General features: G+C 45.5%; 11 non-coding genes across 11 annotated transcripts; all 11 read left to right on the forward strand.

Annotated features, from left to right (window-relative positions):
• Positions 1 to 161: 161 nt before the first annotated feature.
• Positions 162 to 233, forward strand: TRNAP-CGG (transfer RNA proline (anticodon CGG)). The gene has a single exon. It is a non-coding gene; the product is annotated as a tRNA-Pro (tRNA).
• A 263-nt stretch (positions 234 to 496) lies between these two features.
• Positions 497 to 568, forward strand: TRNAP-GGG (transfer RNA proline (anticodon GGG)). Its single transcript has one exon. It is a non-coding gene; the product is annotated as a tRNA-Pro (tRNA).
• Positions 569 to 1,311: 743 nt separating this feature from the next.
• Positions 1,312 to 1,383, forward strand: TRNAP-CGG (transfer RNA proline (anticodon CGG)). Its single transcript has one exon. It is a non-coding gene; the product is annotated as a tRNA-Pro (tRNA).
• A 1,545-nt stretch (positions 1,384 to 2,928) lies between these two features.
• On the forward strand, positions 2,929 to 3,000 carry TRNAP-CGG (transfer RNA proline (anticodon CGG)). Its single transcript has one exon. It is a non-coding gene; the product is annotated as a tRNA-Pro (tRNA).
• A 1,545-nt stretch (positions 3,001 to 4,545) lies between these two features.
• On the forward strand, positions 4,546 to 4,617 carry TRNAP-CGG (transfer RNA proline (anticodon CGG)). The gene has a single exon. It is a non-coding gene; the product is annotated as a tRNA-Pro (tRNA).
• A 1,385-nt stretch (positions 4,618 to 6,002) lies between these two features.
• TRNAP-CGG (transfer RNA proline (anticodon CGG)) lies at positions 6,003 to 6,074 on the forward strand. The gene has a single exon. It is a non-coding gene; the product is annotated as a tRNA-Pro (tRNA).
• Positions 6,075 to 8,258: 2,184 nt separating this feature from the next.
• TRNAP-CGG (transfer RNA proline (anticodon CGG)) lies at positions 8,259 to 8,330 on the forward strand. Its single transcript has one exon. It is a non-coding gene; the product is annotated as a tRNA-Pro (tRNA).
• A 4,613-nt stretch (positions 8,331 to 12,943) lies between these two features.
• Positions 12,944 to 13,015, forward strand: TRNAP-AGG (transfer RNA proline (anticodon AGG)). Its single transcript has one exon. It is a non-coding gene; the product is annotated as a tRNA-Pro (tRNA).
• Positions 13,016 to 15,184: 2,169 nt separating this feature from the next.
• TRNAP-CGG (transfer RNA proline (anticodon CGG)) lies at positions 15,185 to 15,256 on the forward strand. The gene has a single exon. It is a non-coding gene; the product is annotated as a tRNA-Pro (tRNA).
• A 2,835-nt stretch (positions 15,257 to 18,091) lies between these two features.
• On the forward strand, positions 18,092 to 18,163 carry TRNAP-CGG (transfer RNA proline (anticodon CGG)). The gene has a single exon. It is a non-coding gene; the product is annotated as a tRNA-Pro (tRNA).
• Positions 18,164 to 18,893: 730 nt separating this feature from the next.
• TRNAP-CGG (transfer RNA proline (anticodon CGG)) lies at positions 18,894 to 18,965 on the forward strand. Its single transcript has one exon. It is a non-coding gene; the product is annotated as a tRNA-Pro (tRNA).
• Positions 18,966 to 20,013: the final 1,048 nt, after the last annotated feature.

The following is a 20,013-nucleotide window of genomic DNA, read 5'->3' on the forward strand; positions in this document are numbered from 1 at the left end:
TCGTCCGTTGGTTTAGGGGTATGATACTCGCTTCGGGTGTGAGTAGTCCCGGGTTCAAATCCCGGACGGACCCGAGTTTTGCAGAAGTAATTTGGTGACTATTTAAATGCAACGAGTTATATTGTAGGCCTACGAGTGTAGCATGTTTCAGTGTCATACATGGTCCGTTGGTCTAGGGGTATGATACTCGCTTCGGGTGTGAGTGGTCCCGGGTTCAAATCCCGGACGGACCCGAGTTTTGCAGAAGTAATTTGGTGACTATTTAAATGCAACTAGTTATATTGTAGGCCTACGAGTGTAGCATGTTTCAGTGTCATACATGGTCCGCTGGTCTAGGGGTATGATACTCGTGGTATGATACTCGCTTCGGGTGTGAGTGGTCCCGGGTTCAAATTCCGGACGGACACGAGTTTTTGCAGAAGTAATTTGGTGACTATTTAAATGCAACTAGTTATATTGTAGGCATACGAGTGTAGCATGTTTCAGTGTCATACATGGTCCGTTGGTCTAGGGGTATGATACTCGCTTGGGGTGTGAGTGGTCCCGGGTTCAAATCCCGGACGGACCCGAGTTTTGCAGAAGTAATTTGGTGACTATTTAAATGCAACTAGTTATATTGTAGGCCTACGAGTGTAGCATGTTTCAGTGTCATACATGGTCCGCTGGTCTAGGGGTATGATACTCGTGGTATGATACTCGCTTCGGGTGTGAGTGGTCCCGGGTTCAAATTCCGGACGGACACGAGTTTTTGCAGAAGTAATTTGGTGACTATTTAAATGCAACTAGTTATATTGTAGGCATACGAGTGTAGCATGTTTCAGTGTCATACATGGTCCGTTGGTCTAGGGGTATGATACTCGCTTCGGGTGTGAGTGGTCCCGGGTTCAAATTCCGGACGGATCCGAGTTTTGCAGAAGTAATTTGGTGACTACTTAAATGCAACTAATTAAATTGTAGGCCTACGAGTTGAGCATGTCTCGCTGTCATACATGATCCGTTGGTTTTGGGGTATGTTACTCGCTTCGGGTGTGAGTGGTCCCGGGTTCAAATCCCGGACGGACCCGAGTTTTGCAGAAGTAATTTGGTGACTATTTAAATGTAACTAGTTAAATAGTAGGACTACGAGTTGAGCATGTTTCAGTGTCATATTTCGTCCGTTGGTTTAGGGGTATGATACTCGCTTCGGGTGTGAGTAGTCCCGGGTTCAAATCCCGGACGGACCCGAGTTTTGCAGAAGTAATTTGGTGACTATTTAAATGCAACGAGTTATATTGTAGGCCTACGAGTGTAGCATGTTTCAGTGTCATACATGGTCCGTTGGTCTAGGGGTATGATACTCGCTTCGGGTGTGAGTGGTCCCGGGTTCAAATCCCGGACGGACCCGAGTTTTGCAGAAGTAATTTGGTGACTATTTAAATGCAACTAGTTATATTGTAGGCCTACGAGTGTAGCATGTTTCAGTGTCATACATGGTCCGCTGGTCTAGGGGTATGATACTCGTGGTATGATACTCGCTTCGGGTGTGAGTGGTCCCGGGTTCAAATTCCGGACGGACCCGAGTTTTGCAGAAGTAATTTGGTGACTATTTAAATGCAACGAGTTAAATTGTAGGCCTACGAGTGTAGCATGTTTCAGTGTCATGCATGGTCCGTTGGTCTAGGGGTATGATACTCGCTTAGGGTGCGAGGGGTCCCGGGTTCATATCCCAGACGGACACGAGTTTTTGCAGAAGTAATTTGGTGACTATTTAAATGCAACTAGTTATATTGTAGGCCTACGAGTGTAGCATGTTTCAGTGTCATACATGGTCCGTTGGTCTAGGGGTATGATACTCGCTTAGGGTGCGAGGGGTCCCCGGTTAAAATCCCGGACGGCCCGAGTTTTTGCAGAAGTAATTTGGTGACTATTCAAATGCAACGAGTTAAATTGTAGAACTAAGAGTTGAGCATGTTTCAGTGTCATACTTCGTCCGTTGGTCTAGAGGTATGATACTCGCTTAGGGTGCGAGGGGTCCCCGGTTAAAATCCCGGACGGACCCGAGTTTTGCAGAAGTAATTTGGTGACTATTTAAATGTAACTAGTTAAATAGTAGCACTACGAGTTGAGCATGTTTCAGTGTCATATTTCGTCCGTTGGTTTAGGGGTATGATACTCGCTTCGGGTGTGAGTAGTCCCGGGTTCAAATCCCGGACGGACCCGAGTTTTGCAGAAGTAATTGTGTGACTATTTAAATGCAACGAGTTATATTGTAGGCCTACGAGTGTAGCATGTTTCAGTGTCATACATGGTCCGTTGGTCTAGGGGTATGATACTCGCTTAGGGTGCGAGGGGTCCCGCGTTCAAATCCCAGACGGACACGAGTTTTTGCAGAAGTAATTTGGTGACTATTTAAATGCAACTAGTTATATTGTAGGCCTACGAGTGTAGCATGTTTCAGTGTCATACATAGTCCGTTGGTCTAGGGGTATGATACTCGCTTAGGGTGCGAGGGGTCCCCGGTTAAAATCCCGGACGGCCCCGAGTTTTTGCAGAAGTAATTTGGTGACTATTCAAATGCAACGAGTTAAATTGTAGGACTACGAGTTGAGCATGTTTCAGTGTCATACTTCGTCCGTTGGTCTAGAGGTATGATACTCGCTTAGGGTGCGAGGGGTCCCCGGTTAAAATCCCGGACGGACCCGAGTTTTGCAGAAGTAATTTGGTGACTATTTAAATGTAACTAGTTAAATAGTAGGACTACGAGTTGAGCATGTTTCAGTGTCATATTTCGTCCGTTGGTTTAGGGGTATGATACTCGCTTCGGGTGTGAGTAGTCCCGGGTTCAAATCCCGGACGGACCCGAGTTTTGCAGAAGTAATTTGGTGACTATTTAAATGCAACGAGTTATATTGTAGGCCTACGAGTGTAGCATGTTTCAGTGTCATACATGGTCCGTTGGTCTAGGGGTATGATACTCGCTTCGGGTGTGAGTGGTCCCGGGTTCAAATCCCGGACGGACCCGAGTTTTGCAGAAGTAATTTGGTGACTATTTAAATGCAACTAGTTATATTGTAGGCCTACGAGTGTAGCATGTTTCAGTGTCATACATGGTCCGCTGGTCTAGGGGTATGATACTCGTGGTATGATACTCGCTTCGGGTGTGAGTGGTCCCGGGTTCAAATTCCGGACGGACCCGAGTTTTGCAGAAGTAATTTGGTGACTATTTAAATGCAACGAGTTAAATTGTAGGCCTACGAGTGTAGCATGTTTCAGTGTCATGCATGGTCCGTTGGTCTAGGGGTATGATACTCGCTTAGGGTGCGAGGGGTCCCGGGTTCATATCCCAGACGGACACGAGTTTTTGCAGAAGTAATTTGGTGTCTATTTAAATGCAACTAGTTATATTGTAGGCCTACGAGTGTAGCATGTTTCAGTGTCATACATGGTCCGTTGGTCTAGGGGTATGATACTCGCTTAGGGTGCGAGGGGTCCCCGGTTAAAATCCCGGACGGCCCGAGTTTTTGCAGAAGTAATTTGGTGACTATTCAAATGCAACGAGTTAAATTGTAGAACTAAGAGTTGAGCATGTTTCAGTGTCATACTTCGTCCGTTGGTCTAGAGGTATGATACTCGCTTAGGGTGCGAGGGGTCCCCGGTTAAAATCCCGGACGGACCCGAGTTTTGCAGAAGTAATTTGGTGACTATTTAAATGTAACTAGTTAAATAGTAGCACTACGAGTTGAGCATGTTTCAGTGTCATATTTCGTCCGTTGGTTTAGGGGTATGATACTCGCTTCGGGTGTGAGTAGTCCCGGGTTCAAATCCCGGACGGACCCGAGTTTTGCAGAAGTAATTGTGTGACTATTTAAATGCAACGAGTTATATTGTAGGCCTACGAGTGTAGCATGTTTCAGTGTCATACATGGTCCGTTGGTCTAGGGGTATGATACTCGCTTAGGGTGCGAGGGGTCCCGCGTTCAAATCCCAGACGGACACGAGTTTTTGCAGAAGTAATTTGGTGACTATTTAAATGCAACTAGTTATATTGTAGGCCTACGAGTGTAGCATGTTTCAGTGTCATACATAGTCCGTTGGTCTAGGGGTATGATACTCGCTTAGGGTGCGAGGGGTCCCCGGTTAAAATCCCGGACGGCCCCGAGTTTTTGCAGAAGTAATTTGGTGACTATTCAAATGCAACGAGTTAAATTGTAGGACTACGAGTTGAGCATGTTTCAGTGTCATACTTCGTCCGTTGGTCTAGAGGTATGATACTCGCTTAGGGTGCGAGGGGTCCCCGGTTAAAATCCCGGACGGACCCGAGTTTTGCAGAAGTAATTTGGTGACTATTTAAATGTAACTAGTTAAATAGTAGGACTACGAGTTGAGCATGTTTCAGTGTCATATTTCGTCCGTTGGTTTAGGGGTATGATACTCGCTTCGGGTGTGAGTAGTCCCGGGTTCAAATCCCGGACGGACCCGAGTTTTGCAGAAGTAATTTGGTGACTATTTAAATGCAACGAGTTATATTGTAGGCCTACGAGTGTAGCATGTTTCAGTGTCATACATGGTCCGTTGGTCTAGGGGTATGATACTCGCTTCGGGTGTGAGTGGTCCCGGGTTCAAATCCCGGACGGACCCGAGTTTTGCAGAAGTAATTTGGTGACTATTTAAATGCAACTAGTTATATTGTAGGCCTACGAGTGTAGCATGTTTCAGTGTCATACATGGTCCGCTGGTCTAGGGGTATGATACTCGTGGTATGATACTCGCTTCGGGTGTGAGTGGTCCCGGGTTCAAATTCCGGACGGACACGAGTTTTTGCAGAAGTAATTTGGTGACTATTTAAATGCAACTAGTTATATTATAGGCATACGAGTGTAGCATGTTTCAGTGTCATACATGGTCCGTTGGTCTAGGGGTATGATACTCGCTTGGGGTGCGAGGGGTCCCCGGTTAAAATCCCGGACGGCCCGAGTTTTTGCAGAAGTAATTTGGTGACTATTCAAATGCAACGAGTTAAATTGTAGAACTACGAGTTGAGCATGTTTCAGTGTCATACTTCGTCCGTTGGTCTAGAGGTATGATACTCGCTTAGGGTGCGAGGGGTCCCCGGTTAAAATCCCGGACGGACCCGAGTTTTGCAGAAGTAATTTTGTGACTATTTAAATGTAACTAGTTAAATAGTAGCACTACGAGTTGAGCATGTTTCAGTGTCATATTTCGTCCGTTGGTTTAGGGGTATGATACTCGCTTCGGGTGTGAGTAGTCCCGGGTTCAAATCCCGGACGGACCCGAGTTTTGCAGAAGTAATTTGGTGACTATTTAAATGCAACGAGTTATATTGTAGGCCTACGAGTGTAGCATGTTTCAGTGTCATACATGGTCCGTTGGTCTAGGGGTATGATACTCGCTTAGGGTGCGAGGGGTCCCGCGTTCAAATCCCAGACGGACACGAGTTTTTGCAGAAGTAATTTGGTGACTATTTAAATGCAACTAGTTATATTGTAGGCCTACGAGTGTAGCATGTTTCAGTGTCATACATAGTCCGTTGGTCTAGGGGTATGATACTCGCTTAGGGTGCGAGGGGTCCCCGGTTAAAATCCCGGACGGCCCCGAGTTTTTGCAGAAGAAATTTGGTGACTATTCAAATGCAACGAGTTAAATTGTAGGACTACGAGTTGAGCATGTTTCAGTGTCATACTTCGTCCGTTGGTCTAGAGGTATGATACTCGCTTAGGGTGCGAGGGGTCCCCGGTTAAAATCCCGGACGGACCCGAGTTTTGCAGAAGTAATTTGGTGACTATTTAAATGTAACTAGTTAAATAGTAGGACTACGAGTTGAGCATGTTTCAGTGTCATATTTCGTCCGTTGGTTTAGGGGTATGATACTCGCTTCGGGTGTGAGTAGTCCCGGGTTCAAATCCCGGACGGACCCGAGTTTTGCAGAAGTAATTTGGTGACTATTTAAATGCAACGAGTTATATTGTAGGCCTACGAGTGTAGCATGTTTCAGTGTCATACATGGTCCGTTGGTCTAGGGGTATGATACTCGCTTCGGGTGTGAGTGGTCCCGGGTTCAAATCCCGGACGGACCCGAGTTTTGCAGAAGTAATTTGGTGACTATTTAAATGCAACTAGTTATACTGTAGGCCTACGAGTGTAGCATGTTTCAGTGTCATACATGGTCCGTTGGTCTAGGGGTATGATACTCGCGGTATGATACTCGCTTCGGGTGTGAGTGGTCCCGGGTTAAAATTCCGGACGGACCCGAGTTTTGCAGAAGTAATTTGGTGACTACTTAAATGCAACTAATTAAATTGTAGGCCTACGAGTTGAGCATGTCTCGCTGTCATACATGATCCGTTGGTTTTGGGGTATGTTACTCGCTTAGGGTGTGAGTGGTCCCGTGTTCAAATCCCGGTCGGACCCGAGTTTTGCAGAAGCAATTTGGTGACTATTTAAATGTAACTAGTTAAATAGTAGGACTACGAGTTGAGCATGTTTCAGTGTCATATTTCGTCCGTTGGTTTAGGGGTATGATACTCGCTTCGGGTGTGAGTGGTCCCTGGTTCAAATCGCGGACGGATCCGAGTTTTGCAGAAGTAATTTGTTGACTATTTAAATGCAACGAGTTAAATTGTAGGCCTACGAGTGTAGCATGTTTCAGTGTCATACATGGTCCGTTGGCCTAGGGGTATGATACTCGCTTCGGGTGTGAGTGGTCCCGGGTTCAAATTCCGGACGGACCCGAGTTTTGCAGAAGTAATTTGGTGACTACTTAAATGCAACTAATTAAATTGTAGGCCTACGAGTTGAGCATGTCTCGCTGTCATACATGATCCGTTGGTTTTGGGGTATGTTACTCGCTTCGGGTGTGAGTGGTCCCGGGTTCAAATCCCGGACGCACCCGAGTTTTGCACAAGTAATTTGGTGACTATTTAAATGCAACGAGTTAAATTGTAGGCCTACGAGTGTAGAATGTTTCAGTGTCATACATGGTCCGTTGGTCTAGGGGTATGATACTCGCTTAGGCTGCGAGGGGTCCCGGGTTCAAATCCCAGACGGACACGAGTTTTTGCAGAAGTAATTTGGTGACTACTTAAATGCAACTAATTAAATTGTAGGCCTACGAGTTGAGCATGTCTCGCTGTCATACATGATCCGTTGGTTTTGGGGTATGTTACTCGCTTCGGGTGTGAGTGGTCCCGTGTTCAAATCCCGGACGGACCCGAGTTTTGCAGAAGCAATTTGGTGACTATTTAAATGTAACTAGTTAAATAGTAGGACTACGAGTTGAGCATGTTTCAGTGTCATATTTCGTCCGTTGGTTTAGGGGTATGATACTCGCTTCGGGTGTGAGTGGTCCCTGGTTCAAATCGCGGACGGACCCGAGTTTTGCAGAAGTAATTTGTTGACTATTTAAATGCAACGAGTTAAATTGTAGGCCTACGAGTGTAGCATGTTTCAGTGTCATACATGGTCCGTTGGCCTAGGGGTATGATACTCGCTTCGGGTGTGAGTGGTCCCGGGTTCAAATTCCGGACGGACCCGAGTTTTGCAGAAGTAATTTGGTGACTACTTAAATGCAACTAATTAAATTGTAGGCCTACGAGTTGAGCATGTCTCGCTGTCATACATGATCCGTTGGTTTTGGGGTATGTTACTCGCTTCGTGTGTGAGTGGTCCCGGGTTCAAATCCCGGACGGACCCGAGTTTTGCAGAAATAATTTGGTGACTATTTAAATGCAACGAGTTAAATTGTAGGCCTACGAGTGTAGAATGTTTCAGTGTCATACATGGTCCGTTGGTCTAGGGGTATGATACTCGCTTAGGGTGCGAGGGGTCCCGGGTTCAAATCCCAGACGGACACGAGTTTTTGCAGAAGTAATTTGGTGACTACTTAAATGCAACTAATTAAATTGTAGGCCTACGAGTTGAGCATGTCTCGCTGTCATACATGATCCGTTAGTTTTGGGGTATGTTACTCGCTTCGGGTGTGAGTGGTCCCGGGTTAAAATCCCGGACGGACCCAAAATTTGCAGAAGTAATTTGGTGACTATTTAAATGTAACTAGTTAAATAGTAGGACTACGAGTTGAGCATGTTTCTGTGTCATATTTCGTCCGTTGGTTTAGGGGTATGATACTCGCTTCGGGTGTGAGTAGTCCCGGGTTCAAATCCCGGACGGACCCGAGTTTTGCAGAAGTAATTTGGTGACTATTTAAATGCAACGAGTTAAATTGTAGCCCTACGAGTGTAGCATGTTTCAGTGTCATACATGGTCCGTTGGTCTAGGGGTATGATACTCGCTTCGGGTGTGAGTGGTCCCGGGTTCAAATCCCGGACGGACCCGAGTTTTGCAGAAGTAATTTGGTGACTATTTAAATGCAACTAGTTATACTGTAGGCCTACGAGTGTAGCATGTTTCAGTGTCATACATGGTCCGTTGGTCTAGGGGTATGATACTCGCGGTATGATACTCGCTTCGGGTGTGAGTGGTCCCGGGTTAAAATTCCGGACGGACCCGAGTTTTGCAGAAGTAATTTGGTGACTACTTAAATGCAACTAATTAAATTGTAGGCCTACGAGTTGAGCATGTCTCGCTGTCATACATGATCCGTTGGTTTTGGGGTATGTTACTCGCTTAGGGTGTGAGTGGTCCCGTGTTCAAATCCCGGTCGGACCCGAGTTTTGCAGAAGCAATTTGGTGACTATTTAAATGTAACTAGTTAAATAGTAGGACTACGAGTTGAGCATGTTTCAGTGTCATATTTCGTCCGTTGGTTTAGGGGTATGATACTCGCTTCGGGTGTGAGTGGTCCCTGGTTCAAATCGCGGACGGACCCGAGTTTTGCAGAAGTAATTTGTTGACTATTTAAATGCAACGAGTTAAATTGTAGGCCTACGAGTGTAGCATGTTTCAGTGTCATACATGGTCCGTTGGCCTAGGGGTATGATACTCGCTTCGGGTGTGAGTGGTCCCGGGTTCAAATTCCGGACGGACCCGAGTTTTGCAGAAGTAATTTGGTGACTACTTAAATGCAACTAATTAAATTGTAGGCCTACGAGTTGAGCATGTCTCGCTGTCATACATGATCCGTTGGTTTTGGGGTATGTTACTCGCTTCGGGTGTGAGTGGTCCCGGGTTCAAATCCCGGACGCACCCGAGTTTTGCACAAGTAATTTGGTGACTATTTAAATGCAACGAGTTAAATTGTAGGCCTACGAGTGTAGAATGTTTCAGTGTCATACATGGTCCGTTGGTCTAGGGGTATGATACTCGCTTAGGCTGCGAGGGGTCCCGGGTTCAAATCCCAGACGGACACGAGTTTTTGCAGAAGTAATTTGGTGACTACTTAAATGCAACTAATTAAATTGTAGGCCTACGAGTTGAGCATGTCTCGCTGTCATACATGATCCTTTGGTTTTGGGGTATGTTACTCGCTTCGGGTGTGAGTGGTCCCGTGTTCAAATCCCGGACGGACCCGAGTTTTGCAGAAGCAATTTGGTGACTATTTAAATGTAACTAGTTAAATAGTAGGACTACGAGTTGAGCATGTTTCAGTGTCATATTTCGTCCGTTGGTTTAGGGGTATGATACTCGCTTCGGGTGTGAGTGGTCCCTGGTTCAAATCGCGGACGGACCCGAGTTTTGCAGAAGTAATTTGTTGACTATTTAAATGCAACGAGTTAAATTGTAGGCCTACGAGTGTAGCATGTTTCAGTGTCATACATGGTCCGTTGGCCTAGGGGTATGATACTCGCTTCGGGTGTGAGTGGTCCCGGGTTCAAATTCCGGACGGACCCGAGTTTTGCAGAAGTAATTTGGTGACTACTTAAATGCAACTAATTAAATTGTAGGCCTACGAGTTGAGCATGTCTCGCTGTCATACATGATCCGTTGGTTTTGGGGTATGTTACTCGCTTCGTGTGTGAGTGGTCCCGGGTTCAAATCCCGGACGGACCCGAGTTTTGCAGAAGTAATTTGGTGACTATTTAAATGCAACGAGTTAAATTGTAGGCCTACGAGTGTAGAATGTTTCAGTGTCATACATGGTCCGTTGGTCTAGGGGTATGATACTCGCTTAGGGTGCGAGGGGTCCCGGGTTCAAATCCCAGACGGACACGAGTTTTTGCAGAAGTAATTTGGTGACTACTTAAATGCAACTAATTAAATTGTAGGCCTACGAGTTGAGCATGTCTCGCTGTCATACATGATCCGTTAGTTTTGGGGTATGTTACTCGCTTCGGGTGTGAGTGGTCCCGGGTTAAAATCCCGGACGGACCCAAAATTTGCAGAAGTAATTTGGTGACTATTTAAATGTAACTAGTTAAATAGTAGGACTACGAGTTGAGCATGTTTCTGTGTCATATTTCGTCCGTTGGTTTAGGGGTATGATACTCGCTTCGGGTGTGAGTAGTCCCGGGTTCAAATCCCGGACGGACCCGAGTTTTGCAGAAGTAATTTGGTGACTATTTAAATGCAACGAGTTAAATTGTAGCCCTACGAGTGTAGCATGTTTCAGTGTCATACATGATCCGTTAGTTTTGGGGTATGATACTCGCTTCGGGTGTGAGTGGTCCCGGGTTCAAATCCAGGACGGACTTGAGTTTTGCAGAAGTAATTTGGTGACTATTTAAATGTAACTAGTTAAATAGTAGGACTACGAGTTGAGCATGTTTCAGTGTCATATTTCGTCCGTTGGTTTAGGGGTATGATACTCGCTTCGGGTGTGAGTAGTCCCGGGTTCAAATCCCGGACGGACCCGAGTTTTGCAGAAGTAATTTGTTGACTATTTAAATGCAACTAGTTATACTGTAGGCCTACGAGTGTAGCATGTTTCAGTGTCATACATGGTCCGTTGGTCTAGGGGTATGATACTCGCGGTATGATACTCGCTTCGGGTGTGAGTGGTCCCGGGTTAAAATTCCGGACGGACCCGAGTTTTGCAGAAGTAATTTGGTGACTACTTAAATGCAACTAATTAAATTGTAGGCCTACGAGTTGAGCATGTCTCGCTGTCATACATGATCCGTTGGTTTTGGGGTATGTTACTCGCTTCGGGTGTGAGTGGTCCCGTGTTCAAATCCCGGTCGGACCCGAGTTTTGCAGAAGCAATTTGGTGACTATTTAAATGTAACTAGTTAAATAGTAGGACTACGAGTTGAGCATGTTTCAGTGTCATATTTCGTCCGTTGGTTTAGGGGTATGATACTCGCTTCGGGTGTGAGTGGTCCCTGGTTCAAATCGCGGACGGACCCGAGTTTTGCAGAAGTAATTTGTTGACTATTTAAATGCAACGAGTTAAATTGTAGGCCTACGAGTGTAGCATGTTTCAGTGTCATACATGGTCCGTTGGCCTAGGGGTATGATACTCGCTTCGGGTGTGAGTGGTCCCGGGTTCAAATTCCGGACGGACCCGAGTTTTGCAGAAGTAATTTGGTGACTACTTAAATGCAACTAATTAAATTGTAGGCCTACGAGTTGAGCATGTCTCGCTGTCATACATGATCCGTTGGTTTTGGGGTATGTTACTCGCTTCGGGTGTGAGTGGTCCCGGGTTCAAATCCCGGACGGACCCGAGTTTTGCAGAAGTAATTTGGTGACTATTTAAATGCAACGAGTTAAATTGTAGGCCTACGAGTGTAGAATGTTTCAGTGTCATACATGGTCCGTTGGTCTAGGGGTATGATACTCGCTTAGGGTGCGAGGGGTCCCGGGTTCAAATCCCAGACGGACACGAGTTTTTGCAGAAGTAATTTGGTGACTACTTAAATGCAACTAATTAAATTGTAGGCCTACGAGTTGAGCATGTCTCGCTGTCATACATGATCCGTTAGTTATGGGGTATGTTACTCGCTTCGGGTGTGAGTGGTCCCGGGTTCAAATCCCGGACGGACCCAAGTTTTGCAGAAGTAATTTGGTGACTATTTAAATGTAACTAGTTAAATAGTAGGACTACGAGTTGAGCATGTTTCAGTGTCATATTTCGTCCGTTGGTTTAGGGGTATGATACTCGCTTCGGGTGTGAGTAGTCCCGGGTTCAAATCCCGGACGGACCCGAGTTTTGCAGAAGTAATTTGGTGACTATTTAATTGCAACTAGTTATACTGTAGGCCTACGAGTGTAGCATGTTTCAGTGTCATACATCGTCCGTTGGTCTAGGGGTATGATACTCGCGGTATGATACTCGCTTCGGGTGTGAGTGGTCCCGGGTTAAAATTCCGGACGGACCCGAATTTTGCAGAAGTAATTTGGTGACTACTTAAATGCAACTAATTAAATTGTAGGCCTACGAGTTGAGCATGTCTCGCTGTCATACATGATCCGTTGGTTTTGGGGTATGTTACTCGCTTCGGGTGTGAGTGGTCCCGTGTTCAAATCCCGGACGGACCCGAGTTTTGCAGAAGCAATTTGGTGACTATTTAAATGTAACTAGTTAAATAGTAGGACTACGAGTTGAGCATGTTTCAGTGTCATATTTCGTCCGTTGGTTTAGGGGTATGATACTCGCTTCGGGTGTGAGTGGTCCCTGGTTCAAATCGCGGACGGACCCGAGTTTTGCAGAAGTAATTTGTTGACTATTTAAATGCAACGAGTTAAATTGTAGGCCTACGAGTGTAGCATGTTTCAGTGTCATACATGGTCCGTTGGCCTAGGGGTATGATACTCGCTTCGGGTGTGAGTGGTCCCGGGTTCAAATTCCGGAAGGACCCGAGTTTTGCAGAAGTAATTTGGTGACTACTTAAATGCAACTAATTAAATTGTAGGCCTACGAATTGAGCATGTCTCGCTGTCATACATGATCCGTTGGTTTTGGGGTATGTTACTCGCTTCGGGTGTGAGTGGTCCCGGGTTCAAATCCCGGACGGACCCGAGTTTTGCAGAAGTAATTTGGTGACTATTTAAATGCAACGAGTTAAATTGTAGGCCTACGAGTGTAGAATGTTTCAGTGTCATACATGGTCCGTTGGTCTAGGGGTATGATACTCGCTTAGGGTGCGAGGGGTCCCGGGTTCAAATTCCGGACGGACCCGAGTTTTGCAGAAGTAATTTGGTGACTACTTAAATGCAACTAATTAAATTGTAGGCCTACGAATTGAGCATGTCTCGCTGTCATACATGATCCGTTGGTTTTGGGGTATGTTACTCGCTTCGGGTGTGAGTGGTCCCGGGTTCAAATCCCGGACGGACCCGAGTTTTGCAGAAGTAATTTGGTGACTATTTAAATGCAACGAGTTAAATTGTAGGCCTACGAGTGTAGAATGTTTCAGTGTCATACATGGTCCGTTGGTCTAGGGGTATGATACTCGCTTAGGGTGCGAGGGGTCCCGGGTTCAAATCCCAGACGGACACGAGTTTTTGCAGAAGTAATTTGGTGACTACTTAAATGCAACTAATTAAATTGTAGGCCTACGAGTTGAGCATGTCTCGCTGTCATACATGATCCGTTAGTTTTGGGGTATGTTACTCGCTTCGGGTGTGAGTGGTCCCGTGTTCAAATCCCGGACGGACCCGAGTTTTGCAGAAGCAATTTGGTGACTATTTAAATGTAACTAGTTAAATAGTAGGACTACGAGTTGAGCATGTTTCAGTGTCATATTTCGTCCGTTGGTTTAGGGGTATGATACTCGCTTCGGGTGTGAGTGGTCCCTGGTTCAAATCGCGGACGGACCCGAGTTTTGCAGAAGTAATTTGTTGACTATTTAAATGCAACGAGTTAAATTGTAGGCCTACGAGTGTAGCATGTTTCAGTGTCATACATGGTCCGTTGGCCTAGGGGTATGATACTCGCTTCGGGTGTGAGTGGTCCCGGGTTCAAATTCCGGACGGACCCGAGTTTTGCAGAAGTAATTTGGTGACTACTTAAATGCAACTAATTAAATTGTAGGCCTACGAATTGAGCATGTCTCGCTGTCATACATGATCCGTTGGTTTTGGGGTATGTTACTCGCTTCGGGTGTGAGTGGTCCCGGGTTCAAATCCCGGACGGACCCGAGTTTTGCAGAAGTAATTTGGTGACTATTTAAATGCAACGAGTTAAATTGTAGGCCTACGAGTGTAGAATGTTTCAGTGTCATACATGGTCCGTTGGTCTAGGGGTATGATACTCGCTTCGGTTGTGAGTGGTCCCGGGTTCAAATTCCGGACGGACCCGAGTTTTGCAGAAGTAATTTGGTGACTACTTAAATGCAACTAATTAAATTGTAGGCCAACGAGTTGAGCATGTCTCGCTGTCATACATGATCCGTTAGTTTTGGGGTATGTTACTCGCTTCGGGTGTGAGTGGTCCCGGGTTCAAATCCCGGACGGACCCAAGTTTTGCAGAAGTAATTTGGTGACTATTTAAATGTAACTAGTTAAATAGTAGGACTACGAGTTGAGCATGTTTCAGTGTCATATTTTGTCCGTTGGTTTAGGGGTATGATACTCGCTTTGGGTGCGAGTGGTCTCGGGTTCAAATCCCGGACGGACCCGAGTTTTGCAGAAGTAATTTGGTGACTATTTAAATGCAACGAGTTAAATTGTAGCCCTACGAGTGTAGCATGTTTCAGTGTCATACATGATCCGTTAGTTTTGGGGTATGATACTCGCTTCGGGTGTGAGTGGTCCCGGGTTCAAATCCAGGACGGACTTGAGTTTTGCAGAAGTAATTTGGTGACTATTTATATGTAACTAGTTAAATAGTAGGACTTAGAGTTGAGCATGTTTCAGTGTCATATTTCGTCCGTTGGTTTAGGGGTATGATACTCGCTTCGGGTGTGAGTAGTCCCGGGTTCAAATCCCGGACGGACCCGAGTTTTGCAGAAGTAATTTGGTGACTATTTAAATGCAACGAGTTAAATTGTAGCCCTACGAGTGTAGCATATTTCAGTGTCATACATGATCCGTTAGTTTTGGGGTAAGATACTCGCTTCGGGTGTGAGTGGTCCCGGGTTCATATCCAGGACGGACTTGAGTTTTGCAGAAGTAATTTGGTGATAATTTAAATGTAACTAGTTAAATAGTAGGATTACGAGTTGAGCATGTTTCAGTGTCATATTTCGTCCGTTGGTTTAGGGGTATGATACTCGCTTCGGGTGTGAGTAGTCCCGGGTTCAAATCCCGGACGGACCCGAGTTTTGCAGAAGTAATTTGGTGACTATTTAAATGCAACTAGTTATACTGTAGGCCTACGAGTGTAGCATGTTTCAGTGTCATACATGGTCCGTTGGTCTAGGGGTATGATACTCGCTTCGGGTGTGAGTGGTCCCGGGTTCAAATTCCGGACGGACCCGAGTTTTGCAGAAGTAATTTGGTGACTACTTAAATGCAACTAATTAAATTGTAGGCCTACGAGTTGAGCATGTCTCGCTGTCATACATGATCCGTTGGTTTTGGGGTATGTTACTCGCTTCGGGTGTCAGTGGTCCCGTGTTCAAATCCCGGACGGACCCGAGTTTTGCAGAAGCAATTTGGTGACTATTTAAATGTAACTAGTTAAATAGTAGGACTACGAGTTGAGCATGTTTCAGTGTCATATTTCGTCCGTTGGTTTAGGGGTATGATACTCGCTTCGGGTGTGAGTGGTCCCTGGTTCAAATCGCGGACGGACCCGAGTTTTGCAGAAGTAATTTGGTGACTACTTAAATGCAACTAATTAAATTGTAGGCCTACGAGTTGAGCATGTCTCGCTGTCATACAAGATCCGTTGGTTTTGGGGTATGTTACTCGCTTCGGGTGTGAGTGGTCCCGTGTTCAAATCCCGGACGGACCCGAGTTTTGCAGAAGCAATTTGGTGACTATTTAAATGTAACTAGTTAAATAGTAGGACTACGAGTTGAGCATGTTTCAGTGTCATATTTTGTCCGTTGGTTTAGGGGTATGATACTCGCTTAGGGTGCGAGGGGTCCCGGGTTCAAATCCCAGACGGAGACGAGTTTTTGCAGAAGTAATTTGGTGACTACTTAAATGCAACTAATTAAATTGTAGGCCTACGAGTTGAGCATGTCTCGCTGTCATACATGATCCGTTAGTTTTGGGGTATGTTACTCGCTTCGGGTGTGAGTGGTCCCGGGTTCAAATCCCGGACGGACCCAAGGTTTGCAGAAGTAATTTGGTGACTATTTAAATGTAACTAGTTAAATAGTAGGACTACGAGTTGAGCATGTTTCAGTGTCATATTTTGTCCGTTGGTTTAGGGGTATGATACTCGCTTCGGGTGTGAGTAGTCCCGGGTTCAAATCCCGGACGGACCCGAGTTTTGCAGAAGTAATTTGGTGACTATTTAAATGCAACGAGTTAAATTGTAGCCCTACGAGTGTAGCATGTTTCAGTGTCATACATGATCCGTTAGTTTTGGGGTATGATACTCGCTTCGGGTGTGAGTGGTCCCGGGTTCAAATCCAGGACGGACTTGAGTTTTGCAGAAGTAATTTGGTGACTATTTATATGTAACTAGTTAAATAGTAGGACTTAGAGTTGAGCATGTTTCAGTGTCATATTTCGTCCGTTGGTTTAGGGGTATGATACTCGCTTCGGGTGTGAGTAGTCCCGGGTTCAAATCCCGGACGGACCCGAGTTTTGCAGAAGTAATTTGGTGACTATTTAAATGCAACTAGTTATACTGTAGGCCTACGAGTGTAGCATGTTTCAGTGTCATACATGGTCCGTTGGTCTAGGGGTATGATACTCGCGGTATGATACTCGCTTCGGGTGTGAGTGGTCCCGTGTTCAAATCCCGGACGGACCCGAGTTTTGCAGAAGCAATTTGGTGACTATTTAAATTTAACTAGTTAAATAGTAGGACTACGAGTTGAGCATGTTTCAGTGTCATATTTCGTCCGTTGGTTTAGGGGTATGATACTCGCTTCGGGTGTGAGTGGTCCCGGGTTCAAATCCCGGACGGACCCAAGGTTTGCAGAAGTAATTTGGTGACTATTTAAATGTAACTAGTTAAATAGTAGGACTACGAGTTGAGCATGTTTCAGTGTCATATTTTGTCCGTTGGTTAAGGGGTATGATACTCGCTTCGGGTGTGAGTAGTCCCGGGTTCAAATCCCGGACGGACCCGAGTTTTCCAGAAGTAATTTGGTGACTATTTAAATGCAACGAGTTAAATTGTAGCCCTACGAGTGTAGCATGTTTCAGTGTCATACATGATCCGTTAGTTTTGGGGTATGATACTCGCTTCGGGTGTGAGTGGTCCCGGGTTCAAATCCAGGACGGACTTGAGTTTTGCAGAAGTAATTTGGTGACTATTTATATGTAACTAGTTAAATAGTAGGACTTAGAGTTGAGCATGTTTCAGTGTCATATTTCGTCCGTTGGTTTAGGGGTATGATACTCGCTTCGGGTGTGAGTAGTCCCGGGTTCAAATCCCGGACGGACCCGAGTTTTGCAGAAGTAATTTGGTGACTATTTAAATGCAACTAGTTATACTGTAGGCCTACGAGTGTAGCATGTTTCAGTGTCATACATGGTCCGTTGGTCTAGGGGTATGATACTCGCGGTATGATACTCGCTTCGGGTGTGAGTGGTCCCGTGTTCAAATCCCGGACGGACCCGAGTTTTGCAGAAGCAATTTGGTGACTATTTAAATTTAACTAGTTAAATAGTAGGACTACGAGTTGAGCATGTTTCAGTGTCATATTTCGTCCGTTGGTTTAGGGGTATGATACTCGCTTCGGGTGTGTGGTCCCTGGTTCAAATCGCGGACGGACCCGAGTTTTGCAGAAGTAATTTGTTGACTATTTAAATGCAACGAGTTAAATTGTAGGCCTACGAGTGTAGCATGTTTCAGTGTCATACATGGTCCGTTGGCCTAGGGGTATGATACCCGCTTCGGGTGTGAGTGGTCCCGGGTTCAAATCCCGGACGGACCCGAGTTTTGCAGAAGTAATTTGGTGACTATTTAAATTAAACGAGTTAAATAGTAGGACTACGAGTTGAGCATGTTTCAGTGTCATATTTCGTCCGTTGGTTTAGGGGTATGATACTCGCTTCGGGTGTGAGTGTTCCCGGGTTCAAATCCCGGACGGACCCGAGATTTTCAGAAGTATTTTGGTGACTATTTAAATGCAACTAGTTAAATTGTTGGACTACGAGTTGAGAATGTTTCAGTGTCATACATGGTCCGTTGGTCTAGGGGTATGATACTCGCTTCGGGTGTGAGTGGTCCCGGGTTCAAATCCCGTACGGACCCGAGTTTTGCAGAACTAATTTGGTGACTATTTAAATGCAACTAGTTAAATTGTAGGACTACGAGTTGAGAATGTCTCGCTGTCATACATGATCCGTTGGTTTTGGGGTATGTTACTCGCTTCGGGTGTGAGTGGTCCCGGGTTCAAATCCCGGACGGACCCGAGTTTTGCAGAAGTAATTTGGTGACTATTTAAATGTAACTAGTTAAATAGTAGGACTACGAGTTGAGCATGTTTCAGTGTCTTGTTTCGTCCGTTGGTCTAGGGGTGTGATACTCGCTTAGGGTGCGAGAGGTCCCGGGTTCAAATCCCGGACGGACACGAGTTTTTGCAGAAGTAATTTGCTGACTATTTAAATGCAACTAGTTATATTGTAGGCCTACGAGTTGAGCATGTTTCAGTGTCGTATTTCGTCCGTGGGTCTAGGGGTGTGATACTCGCTTAGGGTGTGAGGGGTCCCGGGTTCAAATCCCGGACGGAAACGAGTTTTTGCAGAAGTAATTTGCTGACTATTTAAATGCAACTAGTTATATTGTAGGCCTACGAGTTGAGCATGTTTCAGTGTCATACTTCGTCCGTTGGTCTAGGGGTATGATACCCGCTTCGGTTGTGAGTGGTCCCGGGTTCAAATACCGGACGGACCTGAGTTTTGCAGAAGTAATTTGGTGACTATTTTAATGTAACTATTTTAATAGTAGGACTACGAGTTGAGCATGTTTCAGTGTCATACATGGTCCGTTGGTCTAGGGGTATGATACTCGCTTCGGGTGTGAGTGGTCCCGGGTTCATATCCCGGACGGACCCGAGTTTTGTAGAAGTACTTTGGTGACTTCTTAAATGCAGCTAATTAAATTGTAGGCCTACGAGTTGAGCATGTCTCGCTGTCATACATGATCCGTTGGTTTTGGGGTATGTTACTCGCTTCGGGTGCGAGTGGTCCCGGGTTAAAATCCCGGACGGACCCGAGTTTTTGCATAAGTAATTTAGTGACTATTTAAATGCAACAAACTACAGGGTAGGCCTATGAGTTGAGCATGTTTTATTTCATACATGGTCGGTTGGTCTAGGGGTATGATACTCGCTTTGGGTGCGAGTGGTCCCGGGTTCAAATCCCGGACGTAACCGAGTTTTGCAGAAGTAATTTGAGACTATTTATATGCAACTAATTAAATTGTAGGCCTACGAGTTGAGCATGTCTCGCTGTCATACATGATCCGTTGGTTTTGGGGTATGCTACTCGCTTCGGGTGTGAGTGGTCCCGGGTTCAAATCCCGGACGAACCCGAGATTTGCAGAAGTAATTTGGTGACTATTTAAATGCAACTAGTTAAATTGTAGTACTAAGAGTTGAGCATATTTCAGTGTCATACTTCGTCCGTTGGTCTAGGGGTGTGATACTCGCTTAGGGTGCGAGAGGTCCCGGGTTCAAATCCCGGACGGACACGAGTTTTTGCAGAAGTAATTTGAGACTATTTAAATGCAACTAATTAAATTGTAGCCCTACGAGTTGAGCATGTCTCGCTGTCATACATGATCCGTTGGTTTTGGGGTATGTTACTCGCTTCGGGTGTAAGTGCTCCCGTGTTCAAATCCCGGACGGACCCGAGTTTTGCAGAAGTAATTTGGTGACTATTTAAATGTAACTAGTTAAATAGTAGGACTACGAGTTGAGCATGTTTCAGTGTCATATTTTGTCCGTTGGTTTAGGGGTATGATACTCGCTTCGGGTGTGAGTAGTCCCGGGTTCAAATCCCGGACGGACCCGAGTTTTGCAGAAGTAATTTGGTGACTATTTAAATGCAACTAGTTAAATTGTAGGACTACGAGTTGAGAATGTCTCGCTGTCATACATG

This window comes from Phalangium opilio, unplaced genomic scaffold (genome assembly GCF_054372755.1).
Source record: "Phalangium opilio isolate 3A_F unplaced genomic scaffold, DU_Popi_V2 ptg000094l_1, whole genome shotgun sequence".
Classification (NCBI taxonomy): Eukaryota; Metazoa; Arthropoda; class Arachnida; order Opiliones; family Phalangiidae; genus Phalangium; species Phalangium opilio.